We start from the raw sequence: 25,203 nt of genomic DNA, 5'->3' as shown, positions 1-25,203 counted from the left end.
CTCTCTCTCTCTCTCTCTCTCTCTCTCTCTCTCTCTCTCCTTTACTCTTTGGGTCTATAAAATTCCTGTTTATTATATTTTATATTTTTGGTGTGAAGCAATGCTAACCAACATTAAACTAGAATTTGATTTTGCTGTGTTGTTCTTAGAAAGAGAATCACTGCTGTTGCTCAATATCCAGTACCTTGAAAATTATTTCATATATTGTTTTTCTAATTTGCTTGTTGGTTGGCTCTGTTTGGTTGATGCAGATAAAAGGATAAATCTTTTCCTTATTACTCCATTTTGGCTAAATTATCAGCATTAGCAGGAAGGAGTTTTGAAATAGCTAATAATCAATAACTTAACTCCAATATTTAGGATTTAGTGAGGGATTTGGTTAAGATCATTTCTATGTATATTTGCACCATTTTTTAAAATTTCTTAAACCTTACAAAATAGGGCAAGTGATATTAAAACTGAATTCTTCTAGAAATAAAAATTCTGTTAAAGAATATTAATTTTTAAGTTAAGATACTAGGCCAAGGTCAATTTAGGCAAAGTCTATAGATCTAAATACTTACACAAGGGACTGCAAGACAGAAAGTATATATCAAATGTAATATGTAATAAGATAAGGGAAAGATATGGAACTGGGGAGGATACAACTATCTAAAGTCATCTAAAAGCAATACTTACCCATTTATTTGTTTGTTTGTTTATGCCAATCCTGGGGCTTGAACTCGGGGCCTGGGTACTGTCCTTTAGCTTTCTCAAGGCTAGCACTGTACTCCTTGAGCAACAGCACCAGTTCCAGCTTTTCTGTGTATGTGGTATCAAGAAATCAAACCCAGGGTTTCATGCATGCTAGGTGAGCACTCTACCACCAGACCACAGTCCAGGCCCCAGAGCAATAACAACAAACAAAAATGTTCTTTCTAGCCTAACTTAATCTCACTGTCCAAATCCTAAACTCTCACCAGCAGTGTTTGTAAGTTTCTGTTTTATAATTTTGTCACTTTTGTTTATAATCAAAGTATCTTTAAAAAGAAGAAGATATACTATAGCCTAATAACTTTTGCTACTAGTATTAATATTAATAAACACTTCCAATGGGGTAATAGGACCTCACAAACAATTCAATCAGGACAATACAAAATTATAAATAGAAGTGAATGAGCTTTTTCTAAAGCAGTGAGTATTCGGAGTGTAAACTCGTTCAACTACTATGGAAAGCAGTATGGCAGTTCCTCAAAAGACTAAACATAGAGCTTCCATATGACCCAGCAATTCCACTACTTGGTATTTATCCAATCGTCCAGAAACAAGGACATACTAAATCCACCACCACAACAATGTTCATTGCAGCACTATTTACCATAGCAAAGATATGGAACCAACTCAGATGCCCCCCAGTAGATGATTGGATCAACAAGATGTGGTATTTATACACAATGGAATTCTATGCTGCCATCAGAAAGAATGACATTGCCCCATTTGTAAGGAAATGGAAAGACTTAGAAAACATCATATTAAGTGAAGTAAGCCAGACTCAAAAGAACATAGGCTCAATGGTTTTGCTCATTTTTCATAATTAGTATAAACCTTGGACTCTCCTAGTAGAGGAGCAAATCCTGGATACATAAGGCCATATAGGATGAGGGTAAATGAAAGGACCTCCAGGATTCAGAAACAAGAGCTATATAAGGTGTGACTGTTGTTCTTAATGTACTATGTTATTTCTCATCTCTTTTGTTATCCTTTGGTTATTTCATATTGTTACAATATCTTACCTTGTTATCTGATATATTGTATACATGTTTATTTGAAATAGGATAGGGAAGGGGAAAACAAGATGAGGGGAGGAGTTAGGGGAGGGAAATGGGAACAAAAACATGAGAAAGGGTAGCAATGATTGTTAAGTAATGGCCTTCTATCTGGCAAATACAATGTAACCCTTCTATTAATTATAATAAAGATATATATTTAAAAAAAGGAGCTGTCCACCCAGGTTAGCAATCCACTCATGTTAAGACAGGGTGCATCTCTTCTGTCTTCCCAGCCAAAATAGCCCATTTAATATAACCTGTTTCACCTGTTTTGCAACTTGCTTTGGTCAATATTTTCTTAAGCTAGGAAGAAAGCTGACAGTGTTGTAGGTGGGAAACTAGTCTTAGAAACCTGTTAATAGAAGCTGGCAGAGACATGTTTGGAGCAGTAGGATTAATGTTTTAAATATAACAATTTACAGCTATAAATAGTTATGATCTTGCTTCCAGTTCCCAATGGCACCTAAGAGTATCACATTAGGAACAAAAATAATATGTAGGATTCTATATAACATAAGCTCGCTGTGATGCTCATAAAGTTCTAATTACTCCAGGTAGTCTTTACAAGTACAGACTCAGAATATCTGAGTCATATTATGAGGAAAATACGTGCTCCTACTAATACTCAGAGTTTCCTTGCCTTTTAAAGGGCATCAAGGAATTTCAACATACAATAGTCAGATAAAGAATGTCTTTTTAATATCTAATAAAAGCGACAAAAGATATTAGTTATACAAAGAAGAAAGCACATCTCGGGTAGGGAGTCCAATCATATTTAAGTAGGAGATAATCCTCTCCAGAGAAAAATACTTTGTAACAGAGACTACTGCTGTGTCAGTACCCACTGACTTTTACTGTGAGGTTTATGGATCTTTGAGACAGTTTCTATTTTATCATGGAACTGCATATTTAAAAGTTTTTCTTCAGACATTTTGGAAATGGCAAACTCATGTGTGTGTGTGGGCAGGGGCTAGGATCTGTCCCTGAGCTTTTCTAGCATTCTATCATTTGAGCCACAATTCCGTTTCTGTTTTCTAGTTTGTTGATTGGTTGGTGGTTGGTTGGGTTTTCTTTTTGTGGCTAACTGGAAAAATCTCAAAGACTTTTCTGCTTGGGCTACCTTCAAACTGCAATCCTTTGGGTTTGCCCAGTGGAAAATCATTTTAAATTAGCTGCTTTTAAATTAAGATGCTTTAACATCCTAAATTAAAAGAAGTGATTTTTTTTCCAAGTAGATTTTCTTACATAAGTGTTTGTCAAGCTAAGAGGCTGTGTCCACCTTCTAAGGGACATTTGGCAATGTTAGAGATGTTTTGATTATCACTATTGTTGCTCCTGGCAGGAATGATGATGAATGTTGTGTCATTAATGCTCAGGAAAGCACCCCAGTACAAAGAATTGTTCAGCTCCAAAGGTCAGAAAGTCAGAAATGGACATAGTATTAGACCACAGTATGTGATGCTACATCTGTATAAATTTAAGTGGAGAAATATCTTCATTGCTAACTTAAAAAGTACACTTGTTTAGTAAAAATGATTTAGGCTTGTTAACTCTTTTAAAACAATAACCACTCACACCATTTAGTGCTTTATTACATACAAAATTCTTTCATGTTTCCTTTCTTTCTTTTTTTTTTTTGCTCATAGATCTGTGATGGTTTTCCTTCACTTCATTATCTTCATTTACTGCTATCCAGGAAGAAGCTGACAACCCAGCTTCAACCCAGTTACATCATTTCAAATTATAAATGCAAAATTCAGCACTCATTTGCTTATCCTACAGTGTAACAAATATTACACAGTATTAAGCTTAGTGGTATACAAAACTATAATCCCTGCACTCAGGAGAGGCCAGCCTGCGCTACATAGCAAGACTCCACCTTTAAGATGAAAACAAACAAAATTTTAAAAAAGAGCAGCAATTTAAAAAAATATCAGAAAGCAAGACACAATCACAAACAAAAAGGTTTTATAGTACATAAAAACTGATTTAAAAGTAAACACGTACACAAAATAAATTCTGTGTAGCAGTGCATACCTACAATCCCAGCATTTGGGAGGCTGAAGCAAGAAAACCACGGGGTTGAGGCCAGCCTAGGATACTTGGTAAGACCCTATCTCAAAATAAATAAGTAAATAGACAGACAGATAGAAAACCAAAATCATCATACACTGTTGTGGCTGTAAAAGTTGTAGAGAATGGGAGAAGATAGGATTCCCCCTCCCTCCCCACCCCCTGCCCCCTTGGAAGATAAGTATTCAGCACAGACTTCAGTAAAGATTGAGAAAGTAACTCTAGTGAGGCCATGGTGCAAGATAAATTCCTAAATGTAGTAATGAAACAACTTTCATGTTAAAACTCACTCCTAGGAGTAGAGTAAGTCTCTTATGATACCATTAAAATTGATAAACATGCCTAGCTCATCCACATAAACAGAACCTATGCCCATTACTCTAAAGGAAGAATCCAATACAAGAAGTCCATTGTGTGGGTGATGAAAAAAAAACATAAGAATCCAGGGATTAGCAACCACAGGAAGCCATTATACTTTTAAACAGGTGCTAAGGAGGAGATGGTATTTCCAGAGCCCAAGGCTGATTCCATATTAGGCTTGTTCAGCAGGAGATGGAGCCCTGGATAAGACACAGTTGCTGTGGGGGAACTATGCCAAAGGCAGGAAGACACCAGTAGCATCTATTGATTTCTCTCACCCTCCAATCATCTAACTGCCCCTGTAGGCCAACCCTACATCTGGCAGGAAGCCAGATGACAGAGGGCTCTGGATAACAGCCCATAGGGGTCAGTGGAGATAAGCAGAGAAGAAGGCAAGAAGGAATCCCAACCAAACAGGCTAGTTATCTCTTATCCTAATGGAGGGGATGCCAATGAAAGAACACATATTAATTTAAGGCATCCAGTAAATATTTAGAACCTTAAGCATGTTTAACTCCAATGTAACAAGATATCTTGAGTTTGCCTGGACCAAACAAATAAACAAAGTAAAAAGCAAACACAAAATAAAGAGGGAGATTGGTTTTAAAAAAAAAAAAACAAAACTGAAGCACAGTAACAGCAGAGCTGAGTGGTTACAACTGAGATACAGTTTACAAATGCAAGAAAATAGTGAAATAATGGGGTACTGGTAGTTAATACCTGTAATCTTAGCTTTTCAGGATGCTGAGATCTGAGGATTCTGGTTCAGCAAGTCCAGGAAAGTCTGTGAGACTCTTATCTCAAATTAACTACCAGAAAACAGGAAATGGAGCTTTAGCTCAAACTAGTAGAGTGCTAGCCTTGAGCAGAAAACCTCAGAGACATCACTCAAATCCTGAATTCAAGCCTCATGACTGATATCCCCCCACCCTACAAAAAAAGAAAAAAGAAAAGAAACAAAGAGAATTTGTGAAATAGGTGTTGAGAAGCTGGAATTTATCCATACTTGCTTTACACTCAATAGGTCCTAGAGTCCAAATAGAGGCAAAAGAACTCTTGACAACATGGAAATAAAACCACTCATCAATTTCCCTCTCCGAGTTGCAAACTGCAGCAGAACAGACTTTTTAAAAGGCTAGCTTAATTTTCTTTCTGAGGGAAAACTAACAGGGAGACTAAAGAGGCAGTAGTACATGGCTGCTGGCTTTCTCACTTTACTGGCTCACTATGGGCACAGAACATGCAAAATATACTATTACTTTCCAGGATTTCTATGGTTTTTTACTAGTGATTGTATAATTTTTATAATCTTCTTAAAGTTATATTTTGAAAATTGTATAATCACTAGTTTAAAAAACATAGAAATCCTGGAAATTAAAGAGCTAACAGTTAACAGTTAATAGAAGGGATAAGATCTGGGCTGGCAGGTGGAGATATTTTGACTTGCTTGTGTATGTTCTGGGTCTGCATACTGACACATCAAGAATGCCTCTGGAAACAGTGATGCTGTAGGAAGGCCAGGCATGGAATCCTTCCCTACCCTCACAGCCTGAAAAGAAAGATACACTAAAAAGCACAGAGAAATGTGGGCAGGAAATGGAAGGAAATTTAAGGTACAGGTACTGGTAGCTTTAGATATAAATGAACCCAGCTGGCAAATGCCAGCAGAGAGCATAAGAATGAAACATCCAATATGCAGAACTGGACCTGGTTCAAGAAGCTGGGATGGGTAGGGAGCCTAAGTCAGCTATAGACTTAAGGAAGAGTCCATTTTTAGGAGAATGTCTTATTTCTCACTTTGTCAAGCAAATTTACATCACAAATCAGCAGTCTCCTGGGTAAAGACCCTCAAATACTGGAAAAAGAGGTGTCCAAATAAAGGACCCCAGAGGCTGGAGATGTGCTGTTGGCCTTGCAGGTCAGTTGGCCTGAAAATACAGTGAATGCTATGTTGCAAAGTGTGTAGCCACTTTTCTGACCAAGGAGCTCATAGATTAGCAATTAAGCAAGACATTTAGATGATAATGGGCACAGGGCCATGGGAAGTACCACTTATCTTTCTTCTTCCTTCCCAGAGCTCCCCCTGCACCCCTGCTTTACTCTTCTAAGGCTCAGCTTCTTTCTTTTGTTATTGTTGGGATAATATATAGAGGGGTTACAGTTACATTTGTCAGGTAGTAGATGTATTACTTCTCACGTATTGATACCCTTTCTCATGTCTTTGTCCCGATTTCCCTCCCTTAGCCCCTCTCAATCATTGTTTTCCTCCCGTCCCTTTCCTATTTCAACCAAACATATATACCAGGTAAAAAAGTCAGATATAGTAACAATATGAGATTAACCATAAGGGCAAAAAAAAAAGAGAAATAACATAGTACATTAAGAATGACATTTACACAAAATAAAGCTCTTGTTTCCATATCCTAGAGTTCCTTTCATTTAGTCTCATCCTATACAGCCTTCTGTACCTATGTTTTGAGCTATTGGAATCCTCTGCTAGGAGAGTTCTAGATGTGTACTAATTATTACAAATGAGGGAAACCATTGAGCTAAGACTCAGTTTCTTAGTGCACAAAGGCCCATAAAGTGGTCCCACATTTTATCAAGCTATCTGAGAGGTGAAGAAACAAAAAATGTTTTGGCTCTAAAATACAAAGAAAATTGTAATGTAAAATAATTTCCAGGGCAGGAGTTTAGCCTAGTGGTAGAGTGCTTGCCTAGCATACACAAAGACCTGGGTTCGATTCCTTGGTACTATATACATAACAAAAAGCCAGAAATGGTGATGTGGCTCAAGTGGTAGAGCTCTAGCATTGAGAAAGCCCAAGGACAGTGCCCAGGCCCTGCGTTCAAGGGCCAGGACTGGCAAAAAAATTTTTTTTAAATTAATTAATTTTCAAGAGGGAAATTGTATTCACCTCTTTAAGCTTTTCATAATCAGAACACTGTACTTTTCATGTAGGGTATGGCCACATGTACCCATGTTTGATAGCTTTTGGGATGAGGCCTTGAGAAACTATCCAGGCTTTATGTAGCCTTTGACTAAAACTTAATTCTATCTGTTGTAGTTCATGCAGGGAAGATCAGCATTATGCTAGGAAGGCTGGGCCAGGATGAGTAGCCTGGATGAGTAGAAGGGAGAAAAGTTCAAGTCTTCATGACCAGAAACACATGAGGGAGGAAAAAGGAAGACTGAAAAGTGAATATGGAGGAGCTGAGAAGCCTGGCTTGTTTGTGTGCTGGTACATGTAGGCACAGTGCCCCTGGAGATAGTGCACACTGACTTCTAATTTTGGAAACCACCATACCAGAGCTTCCAACCCTGCAGACTGGTTGGCAGAAAATCATTCTGAATAGCAGAGAGAACCATCTGGAGGCATTTGGCCATTCATCGTTGTGTAGAAGTATGAATGCAGAACTGACAAAAGTGTGACAGCAGGGCTTGGTTTTTAAACCTAAGATGTGTCAGAAGAGAAGCGAGGAGTGAGCAAAACTTACAAGGGGAGACAGTAATAGAAAATAAGCTGATCAAGAATCATTGAGGCTAAGGGAGGCTCCCAGGTTCATTAAGTGTCTGGTTGGCTGCAAGACAAACTCAGAGAAACCTCAGAAGCTTAGACAATGAAGCAGGATGGTCTCTAACACAGCCTAAGTCTATATGCCTCTGTAGGCAGTTGGAAGCCTGAGACAGAGTGAATATCAGTCGGAGATAATTAGTTTGAAGGCAGGGTCCATTTTTACCCAGATAAATAAGACAAGGTGCTAACATTTTTTTTTTTGAGTCAAGTTTAGTGGCAAATGGGGTAAAGTGGCATCCATTTAGGGGGAGACAGAAATGTTGGAGGAGAAGGTGGCCACCCAATGTGTAGGGAAGACAGAACAAGATGTGATAGGGAGAATGATGTACCTCTCTAGATAGGCCTCACACCCTGATCTGTAGACATGGAGATAACAGACCAGAGTTAGGGAGGGAATGTTCTGCATTCTGATTGTATAGGTGTAATATCCATATTCTGACCATGTTATTGTGCTAAAGTTTTGTGAGATGTTAACATTGTTGGGATCTAAGCAAAGGGGAATTACTTACATTGTTGCTTTTAATGGAATTTGAATTGACAACTATTCCCCAATTAAAATATAAAAACAGTTAACTTTAGTAAATAAAAAGTATAGATTATAAAAAAAATAAAGAGGAAGAGACTGGGCTGCCGAACTGAGTCAGTGAGGGCTGTTGCAAGCCTGGTGACCTATGCCTGGAGAGCTCTAGGCTTCCTTGAGGCAATCTCTGGGTTCTAGAGTTAACTGTAATTTCACAGGTTACCTAAGAAAAGAGAAGGAGCATGGCCAGGGCACCAGGAAAAGGGAGAAAGATTAATAGAGAAATCATATCACAGTACATTTTGGAAACTGTGACCTTATAGATCCTGGTATAGCCAAAGATTTCCAACTGTGATAAGCCCCTTGGGTGATAGCCCTTAGAGAATGCCTAGGAGATGTTGTAGAATCTTTGTAAAATCTTGTATAAGAATTCATATAGTTTTTCTTTTACATTATCATTAATGGGGGATTTACCAGCAGGGCAACAAAGACATTTCCAACGTAATATATTCTCCTAGCTGAGGAATGGTCAGTTACAATTCTTTAGGCACTTAATGATCCAGAATCTAGACTTACTAGCATTCTAAGTACCTTAAAATATTTTCAATTGATTACAATCAGTCTTTGATTGACTGGCTATAAAGATGTAGCCATCTGCCATTTCAATGTCAGGCCAACTCTTAGTCTTCACGTGGTGACAAGAAAAACAAAAACCATCTATCTTACAGTAGATCTGACAGAATATCCACAGGACTAGAAATTCAAAAGGAAAGTGAGAAGCCTGATACAACACTGAAGTTATCCCATGTTTTTCACTAATGAGAGAACTGTTACTCAGGTATCACTGTAAAAACTTTTAAGGAAAGTCTATTGTAATTGGCTAGGTTTCCAATAGGTATTCAATAAGCTGATTTTCTTTGAAAAAAATCAAAGAAAGGTAGGAAAGGTAGTTCTTTATGGACTGGTAATCTAGAACTCTTATTTTACTAGTCAAACACATTTTTTTTTTTTTTTTGCCAGTTGTGAGGCTTGAACTCAAGGTTAGTGCTCTACCATTTTAGCCACAGCACCACCTCCAGCTTTTCTCTGTGTATGTGGTACCAAAGAATCGAACCTGGATCTCCATGCATGCTAGGCAAGCACTCTACCACTAGGCCAAACTCTCAGCCCCCAAACATATTTTTATTAGTATTGCCAGCTCTGTACTCTTTAGCAGCACTTTATTATTTTATCACCTTATTACTGGATAAGGTGATACTGTAAGGAAGAAAAGAATAACATATTGTAATAATCAGAGAAGATCAAACTTAGGGAAAAGCCTGTATTGGAATATTCTGAGCAACAATTGGACATCTTATTGTGAAATCTTATTGATTTACAAATCAACAAGTGTTAGCAATGTAATTCCTAATTGTTGATGTATTCAGACTTTCAACTAGTGCATAATATTTAATTAGTAGTAAAGAAGGGGTTGATATTAACACTGATGGGTTTATATAGCTAAAAGGTTTGGTGAAAAATGAAATGTAAACTTTAGTCACATATGAAGTTAATACACAACCACAATGAGTATGACAGCTCTTAATTTGTCCTTAGTTGGGGCTTGGAGATGGTGAAATGCGTGCACTACTATTTCCTCTTCTTTTTTCCTCAGTGTTCATTTCCACATCTGGATTTTTTTTTAGGGCTCTGTGATCTGCATAAACATTCTAAAGATGCAACTGTATGGTTTCACCAGGTGAGCCATGCACGCCCCCAGGCATTCTGGTTTTAGTTTTTCAAACAGGGTCCTTTGCTAACTCCTACAGATACCTGCCTCGGACTCAAGGAATGTGCCACCACACCCAGCCTTCCCAAGGCAAGTGGCTTTCGCAAAATTTCTGGTAATAATTATATCTAAGAATTTTTCTTTCCTGTAACTATCTGAATAAGACTATCATATATTCATGTGAAGCGAGCTTATGCCTGTTCTTATTCATAATTTTAGTATCTTTCAGATATTAACGTTTTTCTGGTTATGAGTATTTTACATGTAAAATGGGAATAATTTCTTTTTTTTTTTGTCTGTTGTGGGACTTGAACTCTGGGTCTGGGAGTTGTCTCTCAGCTCTTCAGTTCAAGGGTACCTTCCGACCCCTTGAGCCATAGCACCACTTCCGGTTTTCTGACTGTTAATAGGAGATAAGAGTCTCACTGACTTCAGTGGACTTTAGTGTCCAGGCTGGCTTTGAATGGAGATCTTCAGATTAAGATTACAGGTGTGAGCTTGTCTTAATGGGAATAAATTTCTATCATGAATTTGAGTGTATTAAAAAGAGATATCACAGGGCCTGGAGTTTCGCCTAGTGGTAGAGTGCTTGCCTAGCATGCACGAAGCCCTAGGTTCAATTCCTTGGTACCACATACATAGGAAAAAAAAAAGGCCAGAAGTGGTGCTGTTGCTCAAGTGGCAGAGCATCAGTCTTGAGGAAAGCCCAAGGACAATGCTCAGGCCCTGAGTTCAAGGCCCAGGACTGGCAAAAAAAAAAAAAAAAAAAAAGATGTCATAAACCAGGTGATGGTGGCTCATGTCTGTAATCCTAGCTACTCAAGAGGCTGAGATGAGGATCACAGTTGGGAAGCCATCCTTGGCCAGGAAAGTCCTAGAGAGACTCTTATCCGCAATAAACTACAGTAGTCAGAAAAAGCCAGAAGTGGTGCTGTGGTTCAAGTAGTAGAGAGGTAACCTTGGGCACAAGGAGGCTCGAGGACAGTGCCCAGGGCCGGAGTTCAAGCCTCAGGTGTGTCAACAAAGAGCTGTCATAGAATGGGGATATATCAGAGTGAAGGTATAATTGCCTAACCGGTTCAAGAGGCCAGTTTCAATCCCCATCATCTCCATCGTCCTCCAACACGTGATGATCTAAGTCTACACACTGGATAGTGCTCCATACATGGGTAAATAATATTTTTATCCTTTTTTCCATTTTCTAGGGAAGGAGCTGATTAACGAGCCCAATGTTGTACTAAACATCTGCAATTGCAGCTACCTGGGAAATGAAAATAAGAGGATCTGGATCTAACGTAGGCCTGGCCAAAAACGTAGAGACTCTCTCTAAAAATAAATAAATAACTAAAACCGAACTAATCTAAAAGCTGACGAAAACAAAAAGGGCCTGGGGGTATGGCTCAAGGGTCCGATTGCTTCCTTAGCAACAGAGGTAATTCAATGCAGTGGAAGTAGAATGAGGCAGGCGCTCTGACGAAACGCGAACTGCTGGCCCTCCAAACCCCTTCGGAAGTTCACTCCCGGGTGTTAGACCATGCATGTGTCTCCTGTCGTGAGCGGAATAAGGAAGTTCCGTGGCTGTCCCTTTCTTGAAATTCTACGTGGCTGCAGAGAGCAGACGATCCGTCTTCCCCGAGGCACCAGCTCCGCTCCAGTCAAGCAGTGGGCAGTGGTGGGCCGCCTCGGGCCTCGGGCCTGTCCCTCCCCTCGGACCGGCCCCGGTCTCCACCTCCGCGCTCCGAGGGGAACGCGGACGCGTCCGCCCGCCGTAGAACCTCCACACAGCGGTTCCTCTCAGCGGTCTAGAGCTCCGATTTCACCGCAGGAGTGCGGCCAAAGGGGCACTTTGGGCTCGGCAGACCGGTGCAGCCCGGCGCCCGGGGCGCACGGACGGCGGCGGCTGCCACTCACGTCTTGGTGGCATCAGAGGCATCCGGAGGGGCCGAGGTGGGCTTTTGTGTTGTTGTTGTTTAAAGCCGGGGCTACGTTCGCCCCAGCCCGCGCTGGGATCCGTGGCGCAGGCGGTTCCTTAAAACCCGGCCGCCCGGAAGTGGCGGGCGCGGGCGGGAGCAGGAAGAGAGGGCGCGCCGCCGCCGTCCCCGCCGCCGCCGCCGCCGCGCGCACGCGCACGCGCACGCGCCCCGGCGGGCAGGGCCGAGGCTGGAGTGGTAACTCGGAAGCTGGAGCCCGGACGGGTCCGGGGCGGGGTGGGGGGTGGGGTGGGGTGCGCGGGGGCGGGAGCGGGAGCGGCGGAGGCGGCCGCCCCTGGCGGCGGGTTTGTTTATCCCAGAAAAGAAGTTTAGCAGCCCGGAGATTGGGAAGGAAAGCTGACCGGGGAGGAGGGATGCGGCTCGGTAGAGGCGGCCGCCACAGGGACTCGCTGCCATCGCCCCCTCCCGCCGCCGCCGCCGCCTCCGCCACAGACACAGCCACGGCTCCCCGGGCCACTGCGGCCACCGCCTCGGCTGGAGGGGAGCCGCCGCCGGGGGGCCGCGCGCCCCGCTCCGCAGGTCGGGTAGGTGACCCTCCACCGCCTGCCCGCCCGCGTCCCCCGGTCCCCGGCGCGGCCCGCCCGCCCGCGGCCTCAGCGGGCCTGCCCCGGGTCTCCGCTGCCCCCCCACCTCCGCACTCTCCCCTCACTCCGGTCTTCTCCGTTCGCCTCCCCTCAGCCCTCCTTTGCGTCCTCCCCTTCTCGCCGACCTGTTTCTCCCCAGCCTCCTCCCCTCCGTCCTCCTGCCCCTCTGCCTCTCCTCCCTCCTCCCACTCCGAGCTGGTCCAGTCCTCGGGATGGCGGCCTCCCCTCCTGGATCTCCCGGGCCTCCTCCATCTGGCGGGGTGTCCCCTCTCTCCCCCTGAAGTCTTCTCCTCCGGCCTCTCCCCCTTTCTCTCCGATCCAAAGGTCTTCCTCCCGGAGGGGGGTTCTGGGCCTGCCACCCTCCCTGCGTGCCCTGCTCACAGCCACAAGAACCGCTCCCCCCTCCCCCTCCAGTCCCTGCGTTCGCATCCTCACACCCCGTGGTCTGTGCGTGTCGGCTCTCCGGGGTGAGCTCTCTGCCCTCCTGACCACGCAGTGCCTCCGCCCCCGGTGGTCGTGCCCTGGGGTCTCCAAGCTTGCTTTCTTCCTACATTTTCCAGGCTCAGCGAAGAACTTTTAAGCTGATCTCGGGGACCCAGTCTGAGAGATCCGGATCTTGACTTTCTCCCCTTTTATCTCTTGCTGCTGGCCTTTTCCCCCCTCACTTTATTCGTTGGTCTTGAATATAACCTGTTTGTGTACTGGCTGACATAAAGGAAAAGATTTAGAGGGATTTTCTCCTTCTCAGTAGTCCCAATCTAGAAATGAGATTCACCTTCTACTCCTAACCTTGCTTAATCTTTCAGGACTGTAAATACTGCCATGCAGCCATCTGCCATTCTTTCTCAACAATTTTATCTACATTTTGAACAATCCTAGGCCCAGTTTTCCCGGTTATGGTAGTCTTCACACATATTCCTTACAATTACACAGTCTCTAGGACTGGGAACTAAAGGGGTGAAAGGTTTTATACCTTAGAAAATGACAGATATCTCATTGACCAGCCTGGGACTTAGGCATTATTTCAAATTCTCCCATCATTCTTGAGAGTAATGTGCACTAGTGGTTAAGAGTTCAGACTCTGTAGTGTGATTGCCAGAGTCTAAACTCCTGCTCTGACATCTGCCAGCTCTAGTTTTGGCAAGCTGTTTAACTTCTCTGGCCTGTGGTATTCTTATAAAGTGAGTCTATTGATAAACCTCAGGATGGTAGTGATTAGGCCAGTTAATGAAGGCAAAGTGCTTAGAGCAGTGCCTGGCTCATGGTAACCTCTTGATAAATGTTATCTTTATTAGTTCTTTGACTTGTTTTGGCTACTGATAGACTAGTTCTTAATGAAAGGTGGTGCTGGAAAGCTGCTTTTTTTTTTTTAACACCTCTTTTGGTACATAGGACATGTACATCCTTATAGCATAGTTGTGTTGCTTTCTTCTCAATTGAAAAATACAGTTTATCTATGTAAAGCTTCTGATAGGCTCTTCCTATTTCGAGTAACTGGTAACTAATCTAAAACTTGATTATAGTTTTGAAAAAGAAAAATTGAACTGTATAGCAATTTGATCATAAGGGATAGTGAGGATTTTACACAAACAATTTTAGTGCTCTGAAACACTTAAAACTTGCAGGGATAGGGATATTCCCTAGGTAGGTAGGGATATTCCTCAAGCCAACTTAACTTTTTCTTTGAACTTGTTACATTCATCCCATACTTAAAATACTTTTGCTTTTATTCACTTCTAAAAATTGTTTGCTTTTTTAACAATATTTGTTGACATATTCCTTAGTGTCACTTCGCATATCTTTAAAGTCTAAGTAACAATTTGAAATGTCTGTTGTTCTAAATGTAAAATATGTATTAAAATGCCCTAAATGTAAAATATGTACATATTTAATTATTGAAATAGAACTTTTCCCATTTGTAACCCCAAATCATTTTGCACCACTAAAGCCATGTGCTCCATTCTGAGTGACACTGTCTTTGGCCTTGAATAAACTAATGTCCTTTATCTCACATGTCTGTCACAACAACAATGCTTCCTGGTTTCCTGGTACCTCCATTCGACTATTGGATTTGGAATAATATAGGTAGCACAATTGGAAGAAAGAACTGGCTTTTAAAGATGATAGAAAACTTTGAAGGGGTAAAGAAAAATTAACCCAGACTTTTAACATGAGTCCTCTGGTTTTACAAAGATTATTTTTTTTCCAACACTGTTTAAAAAGCACCTGGTGTGGGCCTGGCATTAGGGATACTGCGGGCTTTTTGTGATCCCATTGAAAATCTGTCTATAATACTCTTAAGTCATTCAAGGTGTGAAATGAATGACTTCATCTCTTGAGCACCTTTAATGGTACTAGCTATGTACTACTTTTGAGAAAACTGAATAGTCACATAAATCAGTCTTGGTAGGTCTTAATTCTTAGTTCCTTGGAGAAAGCTCTATCAAGTAATAATTGTAATAATGTAATCTCTGCTTTTTTTCAATTGATATTTTAGTATGGCACTGACAATAGAATTTAAGGGAGGATTGGTATTTGTTATTGAAGATAACAGCAAGAGCTCATATTTATAAAACACTGGCAGTGTTTATGTATTATTTATGTATTAGCTTATTTAACCTCAGTGATCCTGTTTGTTTCTTTGGCAGTGGTGAAGTTTTGAACTGAGGGCCTTGTGCTTACTGCAGACACACTACTGCTGAACCATGGTTTTAACCAGTAAACTTTGATCTTTTATTTTTTTTTTTGTTGTTAATGTCAGTCATGGGCCTTGAACTCTGGGCCTGGACGCTGTCCCTGATCTCTTTAGCTCAAGGCTACTACCCTACCTACCTCGAGCCACAGCACCACTTCCGGTTTTCTTGTAGTTAATTGGAGATAAGGACTAGGCTGGCTTTGAACTGTGATCCTCAGATCTCAGCCTCCACAGTAGCTTGGATTACAGGTCTGAGCTACCGTTCCTGGCTAGACTTTGATCTTTAACAGACTTTACTATTTCCATTTTTTTCAAAGGAGGAACTTAAAAGATAGATTACTCAATTTCCACAAAATGGTACAGTTCAGTAAGCAAAGCAGTGGGCAGAATGACTCCAGACTCTGTTTCTGACTATTACCTTTCTCACTTGTCACTTCCTTGTTGATTACTTTAGGCAAGATTCTATATGTTTATGGAAATCCAACTTTTTCAACCATTGAATTTGCTTGTCTTTTTTAGGTTGTTTAGAGAAAGAAAAGATGAAATTTTGTAAAGCACTTAGTATCCAGTTTTATCTCAAGCTTTATATACGACCAGATAGTATAGGCACTTGTATTGGGTGGTCATTGTTTCTGAGTTTGGATTTGCTTATCTGTCAAGTTTATTAAAACAGTTCATCTGTGCCATACACTCTACTAGACAATGGTGACACGTTAATGGTAAAACTGTACCTGCATTTGTGTAAGCCAAACTCAGCTGGGGCATAAAGAAACCAAATCAAACATTGCAAATTAACATTTAGATATGATAACTGCTCCAGTGAAAAATGATTGTAAACAGTGAATCCCACCAATCCGTTATAGAGTGGTTCTTGCAGAAATGACTTTAGTCTGAAATGTAGAGCCGAACTGCAGTAACCCAGTGATGTTGATTGTTTCATCTTTCTGAAACTATGGACCTTAGAGTAGTTTTATGGAAAGTGAGACCAGAGAAGATCACAATGACTGGTATCCATGCTAAGCATTTTGTATTTAATCCTAAGAGCAAAAGCATATTCATAGAGAATGTTAAACTACTCAATATATTACTCAGATTGTGTGTGTGGTGGGGGGAGGGGTTATGAAACTTGAACTCTTCAACCCCCTACTCCTTGAGCCACAGCCCCATTTCCTGTTTTCTAGTGGTTAAATGAGATAATAGTCTCACATTCTTTACTGCCCAGGCTGGCTTTGAACAGAGGTCCTCAAATCTCAGCCTCCTGGGAAACTAGAATTACAGGTATGAGCCATTGTATCTAGAAAATTCCTTAGTTTTTCTTTTTTCTTTTCTTTCTTTTTTTTTTTTTTTTTTGCTTTGAAAATACCATTGGTTGCTAGGTAGAGGGAAAATTGGTAAAAGGTGCATGCAAGGAGAACAGTTAGGACTAGGTTTCTCAAAGTTACCTGTGGTGAAGAACCAGTTTTTAGTTTCTAGTATTATTGGTACTTTAGTAACTCTCACTAAAATATATGCTTTGGTATGTCAGATTGGTAAAAGTTTCTAAGCGTGGCTGCCTAGCATGCATGAAGCCCTGGATTCAGTTCCTCAGTACTACAGAAACAGAAAAGTCTGGAAGTGGTACTGTGGCTCAAGTGGTAGAATGTTAGCCTTGAGCAAAGGCAGCTCAGGGACAGTGCCAGCTCCTGAGTTTGGCCCCAGAACTGGCAAAAAACAAACAAAAAGTGTTTCAAAGCTTATGGGCCAGTTAGTAGCTCACAGAACAGAACTCAAGGCCCTGACTTCTAGTCCTACTACCACTTGGGTTTCATCTATAGCAAAATGGAGGAGGGAGGAGATAGAGGGAGTAAGTTAATAAAGAAACCCAATTTGACAATATTTGAGAGGTAAAAATGATTTGATAATGCATTATATTTGGAGCCTAAGGAAAAGAGAAGACTGATTTTCAGGGGGTTTGTTATGCCTGGACGAATACTGGAGGAGGAGCAGGATTTTAATTAAGCAGTATCAGGAAAGGAGAGTTATTAATCATAATGTTGGAAACATTGAAATAGATAAAGATCTCTAAAAGTAGTTTTGATGTCAAGAAAGAGATTTGAACTACAGATAAATTTGGGAATAATCAACATATAATTAATGCCTTGGAGTGGAGGGTAAGAGTACCTGGAGAAGAAGAAGCTATAGGCTAAGATGGCTTGAGCCTTATTGTAGTGATTCAATAATGCTTACTTATTGGGAAAAAGATGCTAAGAGGTTGAAGGAAAATGTTGATGACATCACTAAAACCAAGGAATAGCCTACATGAAAAAGATGGGAGTGTCAGTCAGCTATTTTGAATGCAGCTGAGAAATCAGCAAAGTGTGTGCTTTGGATTTAGTAACATGCAGAAACAATTTGAGTTTCTTAGTAGTCAATCCATCCATAATCTGTTTGATGATGAATTACATTTTAAACTGCCAAATCTACAACCCTAAATTTAGAATAAAATGACATCTATAGCATGAACTATATCCTCTTTTCTGAGCTCAGATCAGTGTTCTTGTTTATCACCATCTGGATATTCTATACATACATTAGCATTTAAAAATAACTCTTAATAAGTTGTATGGGAGAAAGACCCACCATTGATGAGACACTGAATTTTAGACTTTTATGTGTGTGATGAGAGCTAAGGGGACTAGGTAAAGTGATACATAGATGTTTTAAATGCTATCATTGCAGCGTACTCCAGATTTGCTTTAGATAACAAGGCATCAGGAAAGTCTTTTTACGGAAAATGGCACTGTGGCGGAGTACTCATAAAAGGCAAGTAGAACTTAGGTAGATAGGCCAGTGCAGTGGCAGTGTATAGAGAAATGGAACTCCAGAAAGTCTGAAAATATACACGAGTTGTGAAAGTTTAATGAAGTCAATGCCGAATAAGAAATAGTTAATTAGAAGAGAAAATTAAGATAAATGGGTTTTATTAGTTTGTTTTGTATTGGTCCTGGGGCTTCAACTCAGAGCCTGGACACTATGCCTAGACTTTTTCTTTTCCTTTTTTTTTTTGCTCAAAGTTAGCACACTGCTATGTGAGCACACTTAAACTCCAGACATTTTAGTAGTTAATTGGAGATAAGAGTCTTCCGGACTCTTACCTGCCGAGGGTGGCTTTGAACTGCCATCCTCATATCTCAGCCTCCTGTGTAGTTAGTATTATAGGTGTTAGTCACTGGTGCCTGCTACTTTTCTTGACGGAGTTTCCTGTGTAGCCCAGTCTACCTATGATTCCAGTCCCCCAAGTGCTGTAATTATAGGCTATTACCACAACAATCAGCAAAATGGATTTTAAAAATAATTCAATAAATAGGGTAGAAAGCAGCTGGCTTAAAAGAATAAACCCTTTAAATTTGCTACTAAAATTCCTGTTGTTATTCTGAATTAAGGCAGTCTACATTTACCTTTATGTTGAAAAAAATCATAACTTTCAAATTTTTATAGTTTTTTACTTTAATACCTTTGTTTTTACCTTCCCTCTGGTTTTTAGCTTTGTAAGTCTTACTAAATACTTATAAAAGAACTTTATGATTTTCACATACTATTATGGCTATTCATCCTTAATTATTAGCATGTTCTGAATTGTGTAATATAATTATGTGAGGCTGAATTTGATGTAGACGCTAGCAGGTTTAAACATTTTTAAACCTGGGTGTGGTGGAGTACATTTTTCTTTTGTGTTTTTCTTTCCTCTTCCTCTTCCTCCTCCTTTCTTGGGGGTGTGGGGGTGGCAGGACTAAGGGCTTTAACACAGGCCTGGGAATCATCCCTGAGCTTTTTTTTTTTTTTTTTTGTCAATCATGGGGCTTGAACTCTAGCCCTGGGCACTGTCTCTGAGCTCATCATTGCAAGGGTAGTTCTTTGCCACTTGAGCCACATCACCAATTCTGGTTTTCTGGTGGTTAATTAGAGATAAGCGTCTGTGGACTTGAGTGCCCAAGCTTGCTTTGAACTGTAATCCTCAGATCTCAGTCTCCTGAGTAGCTAGGATTATAGGCATGACTTCCCTCATCTTTTTTCCACAAGGCTAATGTTCTGTTACTTGAGCCATGTCTGCACTTCTGGTTTTTTGCAGGTTAATTGGAAATAAGTCTTAAAAGGACTTTCAAGCCAGGACTGGCTTTGAACCACAACCTTTAGATCTCAGCCTCTTGAATAGGTAGGATTGTGGATTTATTGGCATTAGCTACTGGTATCCTCCTCCCCCCCTTTTTTTAAATTTAATTTTTTGTCTGGCCTGGGGCTTGAATGCTGGGCCTGGATGCTATCTATCCCTGAACTTCTTTTGCTCAAGGCTAGCACTCAACCAGTTGAGTCACAGTACCACTTCCAGCTTTTTCTGTGATTTAATTGGAGATAAGACTCTCACAGACTTATCCTCAGATCTCAGCCTCTTGAGCAGTTGAGATTATGAGCAGGAGCCACCAGTGCCCAGCTCATCATCATCATCATCATCATCATCATCATCATCATCATCTCATGCTTTTTCTGTGATTTAATTGGAGATAAGATTCTCACAGACTTATCCTCAGATCTCAGCCTCTTGAGCAGTTGAGATTATGAGCAGGAGCCACCAGTGCCCAGCTCATCATCATCATCATCATCATCATCATCATCATCATCATCATCATCTCATGCTTTTTCTGTGATTTAATTGGAGATAAGATTCTCACAGACTTATCCTCAGATCTCAGCCTCTTGAGCAGTTGAGATTATAAGCATGAGCCACCAGTGCCCAGCTCATCATCATCATCATCATGTCACAGGGCTTAAACTCAGGGACTGAGTGTGGTCCCTGAGTGTTTTTGCTCACTGCTAGTACTTTACCATTTTGAGACACAGCACCACTTATCACAAGTATACTGTTTTTTTTGTTGTTGTTGTTGTTTGTTTTTGGTTGATTATAGGACTTGAACTCTGTGCTTGGGCACTATCCCTGAGCTCTTCAGCTCAAGGCTACTGCCCTACCACTTTAGCCACAGTGCCACTTCTGGGTTTTCAGGTGGTTAATTAGAGATAAGAGTCTCATGGACTTTTTACTGCCCAGGCTGGTTTTGAACATCGATCCTCATCTTTGCCTCTTAAGTAGCTAGGATTACAGGTGTGAGCCACCATGTCTGGCTTTTTTTTTTTTAATTTAAATCTTTTTTGTAAAGGTAATGTACTGAGGGAGTACAGTAATTGTACAATTTCTTTTTGAACAGTCTTACCTTCTCCCTCATTTTCTCCCACTTTTGCCCCTTCTGTTCCCTCTCCCCCCCTCAAGTTGTAAAGTTCATTTCTAACATAGTATCTAGTGAATATCTCTGTTACATTGATTTACCCTTTGTGCCACCATTTTCTGTGATTTCCTTTTCCTCAAATTAGATAAATTTATATATAAGACAATGGATACAGAAATCTCAGTACTTGGAGGCTGAGACCAAAGGATCTTGAGACCAGCTTGGGTTGCATTGTAAAACACTGTTCACTATGTACTATCCTCACTGTGTAATTCCTTGCCTCAAACTCTGGCTGTCATATCTTATATAGATACCAGTGGTAGAACTATGATGGAAGGGAGTGTCATTTGTGGCATTTATACAAATATGTTTAGAAAATACGACCTCCATCCCACTGCTGTGGAGTATTAAGCTAATTTTCTTTCTATAATGGAGGAATAAAAATAATTCAGGGTAACAATTATAAACCGAAGACGTTCTTTTAGTACTTAATAGACATCTAAAAGGTTGTAGTCTGAAAAGTAGTAACATAATTTAAAAAATTTTTAAGTAAGTTTCTTTCTCTCTCTCTCTTTTTTTTTTTTTTGGTAGTCATGGTGCCTGAGCACTGTCCTTGGACTTTTCTCAAGGCTAGCACTCTGCCACTTGAGCCACAGAATCACTTCCAGCTTTTTCAATGTATGTGGTGCTGAGGACTTGAAACTGGTTCTTCATGCATGCTAGGCAAGGACTCTGCCACTAGGTCAAACATTCAGCCCTTTCTCCTTTTGTTGGCAAAGAAAAAATTTAATTTTTTTCTGAAGCAAGTTTAAGTTTTATGTAAAAATACTTTTGTGCCTCACCCGTTGTTTCCTCTCCCAAGTGAAGAAGTGAAACTTTTTGGTTTTGTTTTTTTCCTAGAACTAGGATTTGAATCAGAGGTCCTGAATCACTATGCTTGTTTGGCTGCCTTTCTACCACCTGAGGTATACCTCTAGCTGGGTAGTTGGATATGAGTCTAGCACTCTTTACTTTGGCATCAAATTGTGTATTTGGACAAATTTAGGACATATGTCCACCATTACAGTTTCATACAGAGTAGAATGACTGTCTTTAAAAAAAATCCTCTTTTTGAGCTGGGTACTAGTGGCTCATGCCTATAATCCTAGTTACTCAGGAAACTAAGACTGAGCATTGATATATGAAGCCAACCTGAGAAGAAAAATCCTTTAAATTTCTTCAATTAACCTGAAAAATACTGGAATTGTACTCAAGTGTAGAGTGGCAGCTATGAGCATGCAAACAGAGCTTTAGGCCTTGAACTCAAGCCCTGGTGATAGCCAAATCCATGCTCAAGCAACATGCCTTTTCATTTTTCTCTCCTTGACCTCTGGAAACCGCTGACTTATTATTATTATTATTATTGTTGTTGTTTATCTCTTTTTTACTTTTCTGAGATGTCATATAGCTGGAATCATATAGGATTACCCTTTCTTTATGCTTCTTTCACTTAGTATCCACATCCATTTCTATTACTCTGTTACATTTACATTACTGTGTTTCTTTGTGTCTTGGTAGATAATCTTTTTTATTCTGAGAAATACTGTATTGACTAGCAAAGGCATCTTGGTAACTTCTGGCTTTTGACAATTACAAAAGAAAGCTGCTATGAACAACCTGGTGTAAGCTTTTGGGTTATCATGGGATTTCAGATCTTTGGCGTAATAATTTCTAGATGGTGAGAGTGTATTTAGTTTTGTGAGAAACTGCCAAACTATCCTCTAAACTACTTGTGTCATTTTGTATTCTCTTGAGCAAGTCAGTAAGAAAGTTTCTGTAGTTCCACATCCTTTTCTCTGTTTGGTATTGTCAGTGTTCTGTTTTGGCCATTCTAATGAATGTATAGTGTATCTCATTGTTTTCATTTTCATCTCCCTAGTGACCTATGATGTGGCTAACCTTTGTATGTCCATGTTTGATGTGTGTATATCCTTCTTTCTAGCGTGTCTATTAAGGTAGTGTTCATTTTTCTTATTGTTGAATTTTAACAGTTCTTATATATTTTGTATTATAAATCCTTATTAGTTTCATTATTTACAAGTATTTCTAGAAGTCTGTGTTTTGTCTTTACATTATTTTAACAGTTTTCTCTTCTGTTATGTTCTAGGAGTTTTATAGTTTAGTGTGTTTGTGCCTAAGGTTGTTTTTTTGTTTTTTGTTTTTTTTTCCCTTCATGCTTGTTTAGTTGTTATAGCACTTTTTAGGAAAAGATCATTGTGTCGTGTGAAGCACATTTCTTTGTCTCAGATTCTTTCACAGGAAGCTCCTAAACCACTTGAATTTTCCAGGGTAGTAAGAGTTTTATTCATAACTGGAGTTTATGCTCATGAGGAAAAAAACAGTGTAGTCCCCTAGATAATCTCAAAATGAGATCAATTACCAGGAGGACTCATTAGAGGATCAGAGCCTTTGGCTCTACCTATGGACCTCTGGGTGAGGCTGAAAATCAAACTTCACAAAAATTCTTGAACTAGAATCCATTCTTTAACCTATAGGTTTGGGCTTCTACTCCTAACACATCTGGTTACTGAAGTGTCCTGTGTTGAGAGTAGCTAGTAGTTTGTTTTTACTCTTAAAACAGTATTTGCTTCATTGTATTATCTTTTCCTTTATCAGAGATCAGTTAATCATACATCTGTTGAATTATCCATTCATCAGCACATCACTGTCCTAATTATTGTAGTTGTTTACTAGATCTTAAAGTCAAGTTGTGTCTGGGTAGTCAAGTTGTGTCAGGCCTTTGACTGAATTCAGTGTTGGCTGTTCTGGGACGCCCTCCATACAAACTTTAGAATCAGTTTGTTGAAAACTGTTAAGAATTTGCTGGCATTTGAACTGACATGGGTATTATCTTTCTGTTTTCAGATGAGGTCTGAGGGATGTTCTCATGCAAAAGCATGGAAACTTGAGGTCCATATATGAAAATAACTTTGACAAGGATTTATCTTAGTACAGCAAGTTAAAATAGTGAGAAATGGAGATAAAGTAAGGAGCATTTCATCTACCTCATGTAGAAAATAGGAGTAGAGACTCATTATATTGGCTTTTTTTTTTCTTTTTTTTTTTTTTTTTTTTTTTTGCCAGTCTTGGGCTTGAGATCAGGGTCTGAGTGCTGTCCTTGGATTTTCTCAAGGCTAGAACTCTACCACTTGAGCCACAACACCACTTCCCACTTTTTTCTACATATGTGGTACCGAGAAATTGAACCTGGACCTTCGTGCATGCTAGGCAAGCACTCTACCACTAGGCCAAACTCCCGGCCCCATATTGGCTCTTTTAAAAAAAAAATAAAATTGTTATTGTAAAGGTGATGTACAGAGAGTTTACAGTTACACAAATCAGATAAATAGTACATTTCCTTTTAAATATCACCCTTCCCTGGCTCTCTCAGTTTTTTTCTCCTCTCTGTCTGCAAGTTGTAGAGTTCATTTTCAACGTAGTGTTTAGTGAATATCACTGCTGCATTTGTTCTCTGTCCTACCATTTCTTTGCTCCTCCCTACCCTGCTAAAGACAGATAAATGAACAAACAGAACAAAAGGAAAAGAGAACCAAAACAGCAACAAAGGAAAAAAAACTTTGTTTCCATGTCCTAGAGTTCATTCTGATAAATACTATTTTATATTATCAGATCGTTATTTTACCTTTGGATCCTTTGCTAAGAATATCCTACTTTGGGCTGTCTCTGTGTAAATGCCTGTAGACCTGTATAATTTATCATGTCCCGGTCTATTGTTTGTTTGTTTGTTTATTTATTTAAATATACTAGCTCTTATCTATTGTCTTTATATTTTTTGAGTTGAGGAATATAAGTGGTACATACTTAGAGCAATCTTCACTCATTAGAGATTGGTTTTGGATGGCTAAGTTCTGTTTATTCTAAAGCACATAGATATTTTTTAGGCCTACCCTGGGAAATAACTTTCTCTTTTTCATTTTCCCCCTTCTTGCACTTTCTCTCTCCTTCCTTCCCTTTTCCTCCTTCCCTTCCACCAAATCTGCATTCCACTTTTGTTTCTTTATCTGATTGTGAAGAGTTTGTAGCTTCCTAATATCTCAAAGGGGAAAATAGATGTAGCTAACTCCTTTATGTTACCTTAGTTTTGCAACTTAACATTGAAAAGTAGGTAATAGGAGGGCAAGGTTTTTCAGTTTTTATTTCTTGGTTTTAATGTGTCTTCCTCTGACCCCTTTACTATTTAATAACTTTTATTTCCCTATCTTTTCATTTCTTTTATCTCATTTCTACTCATTAATATAGAATATCTCTCCATTTATTTAGTTCATTAATTTTGTAGTTTCCTCATACAGATCATATATATATATATATATATATATATATATGTACAGGCGTAGGCCCTGTCCTTGAGCTTCCTTTGCTCAAAGCTAGTGTTTTACAACTTGAGCCATACCACCACTTCCAGCCTTTTCTGTGTATGTAGTACTCAGGAATTGAACCCATGGCTTCATGCATGCTAGGTAAGCACTGTGTCACCAGCACACTCCCAGCCTCTGTTATGTAATTCTATTTTA

At 39.9% G+C, this 25,203-nt stretch overlaps 1 protein-coding gene across 2 annotated transcripts in view; it reads left to right on the top strand.

Annotated features, from left to right (window-relative positions):
* Positions 1 to 12,348: 12,348 nt before the first annotated feature.
* Spopl (speckle type BTB/POZ protein like) overlaps positions 12,349 to 25,203 on the top strand; it is a 43,083-nt gene continuing 30,228 nt past the window's right edge. For both annotated transcript variants that reach the window (XM_090342872.1, XM_090342869.1), the window contains exon 1: positions 12,349 to 12,622. The gene's annotated coding sequence lies outside the window, so the exon portion shown is untranslated. The remainder of the gene's footprint in view (positions 12,623 to 25,203) is intronic.

This window comes from Megascapheus bottae, chromosome 12 (assembly GCF_031878675.1).
Source record: "Megascapheus bottae isolate mThoBot1 chromosome 12, mThoBot2.hap1, whole genome shotgun sequence".
Lineage (NCBI taxonomy): Eukaryota > Metazoa > Chordata > Mammalia > Rodentia > Geomyidae > Megascapheus > Megascapheus bottae.
The sequence above is the reverse complement of the archived record's forward strand: the minus strand, read 5'-3'. Positions and strand labels throughout refer to the sequence as shown.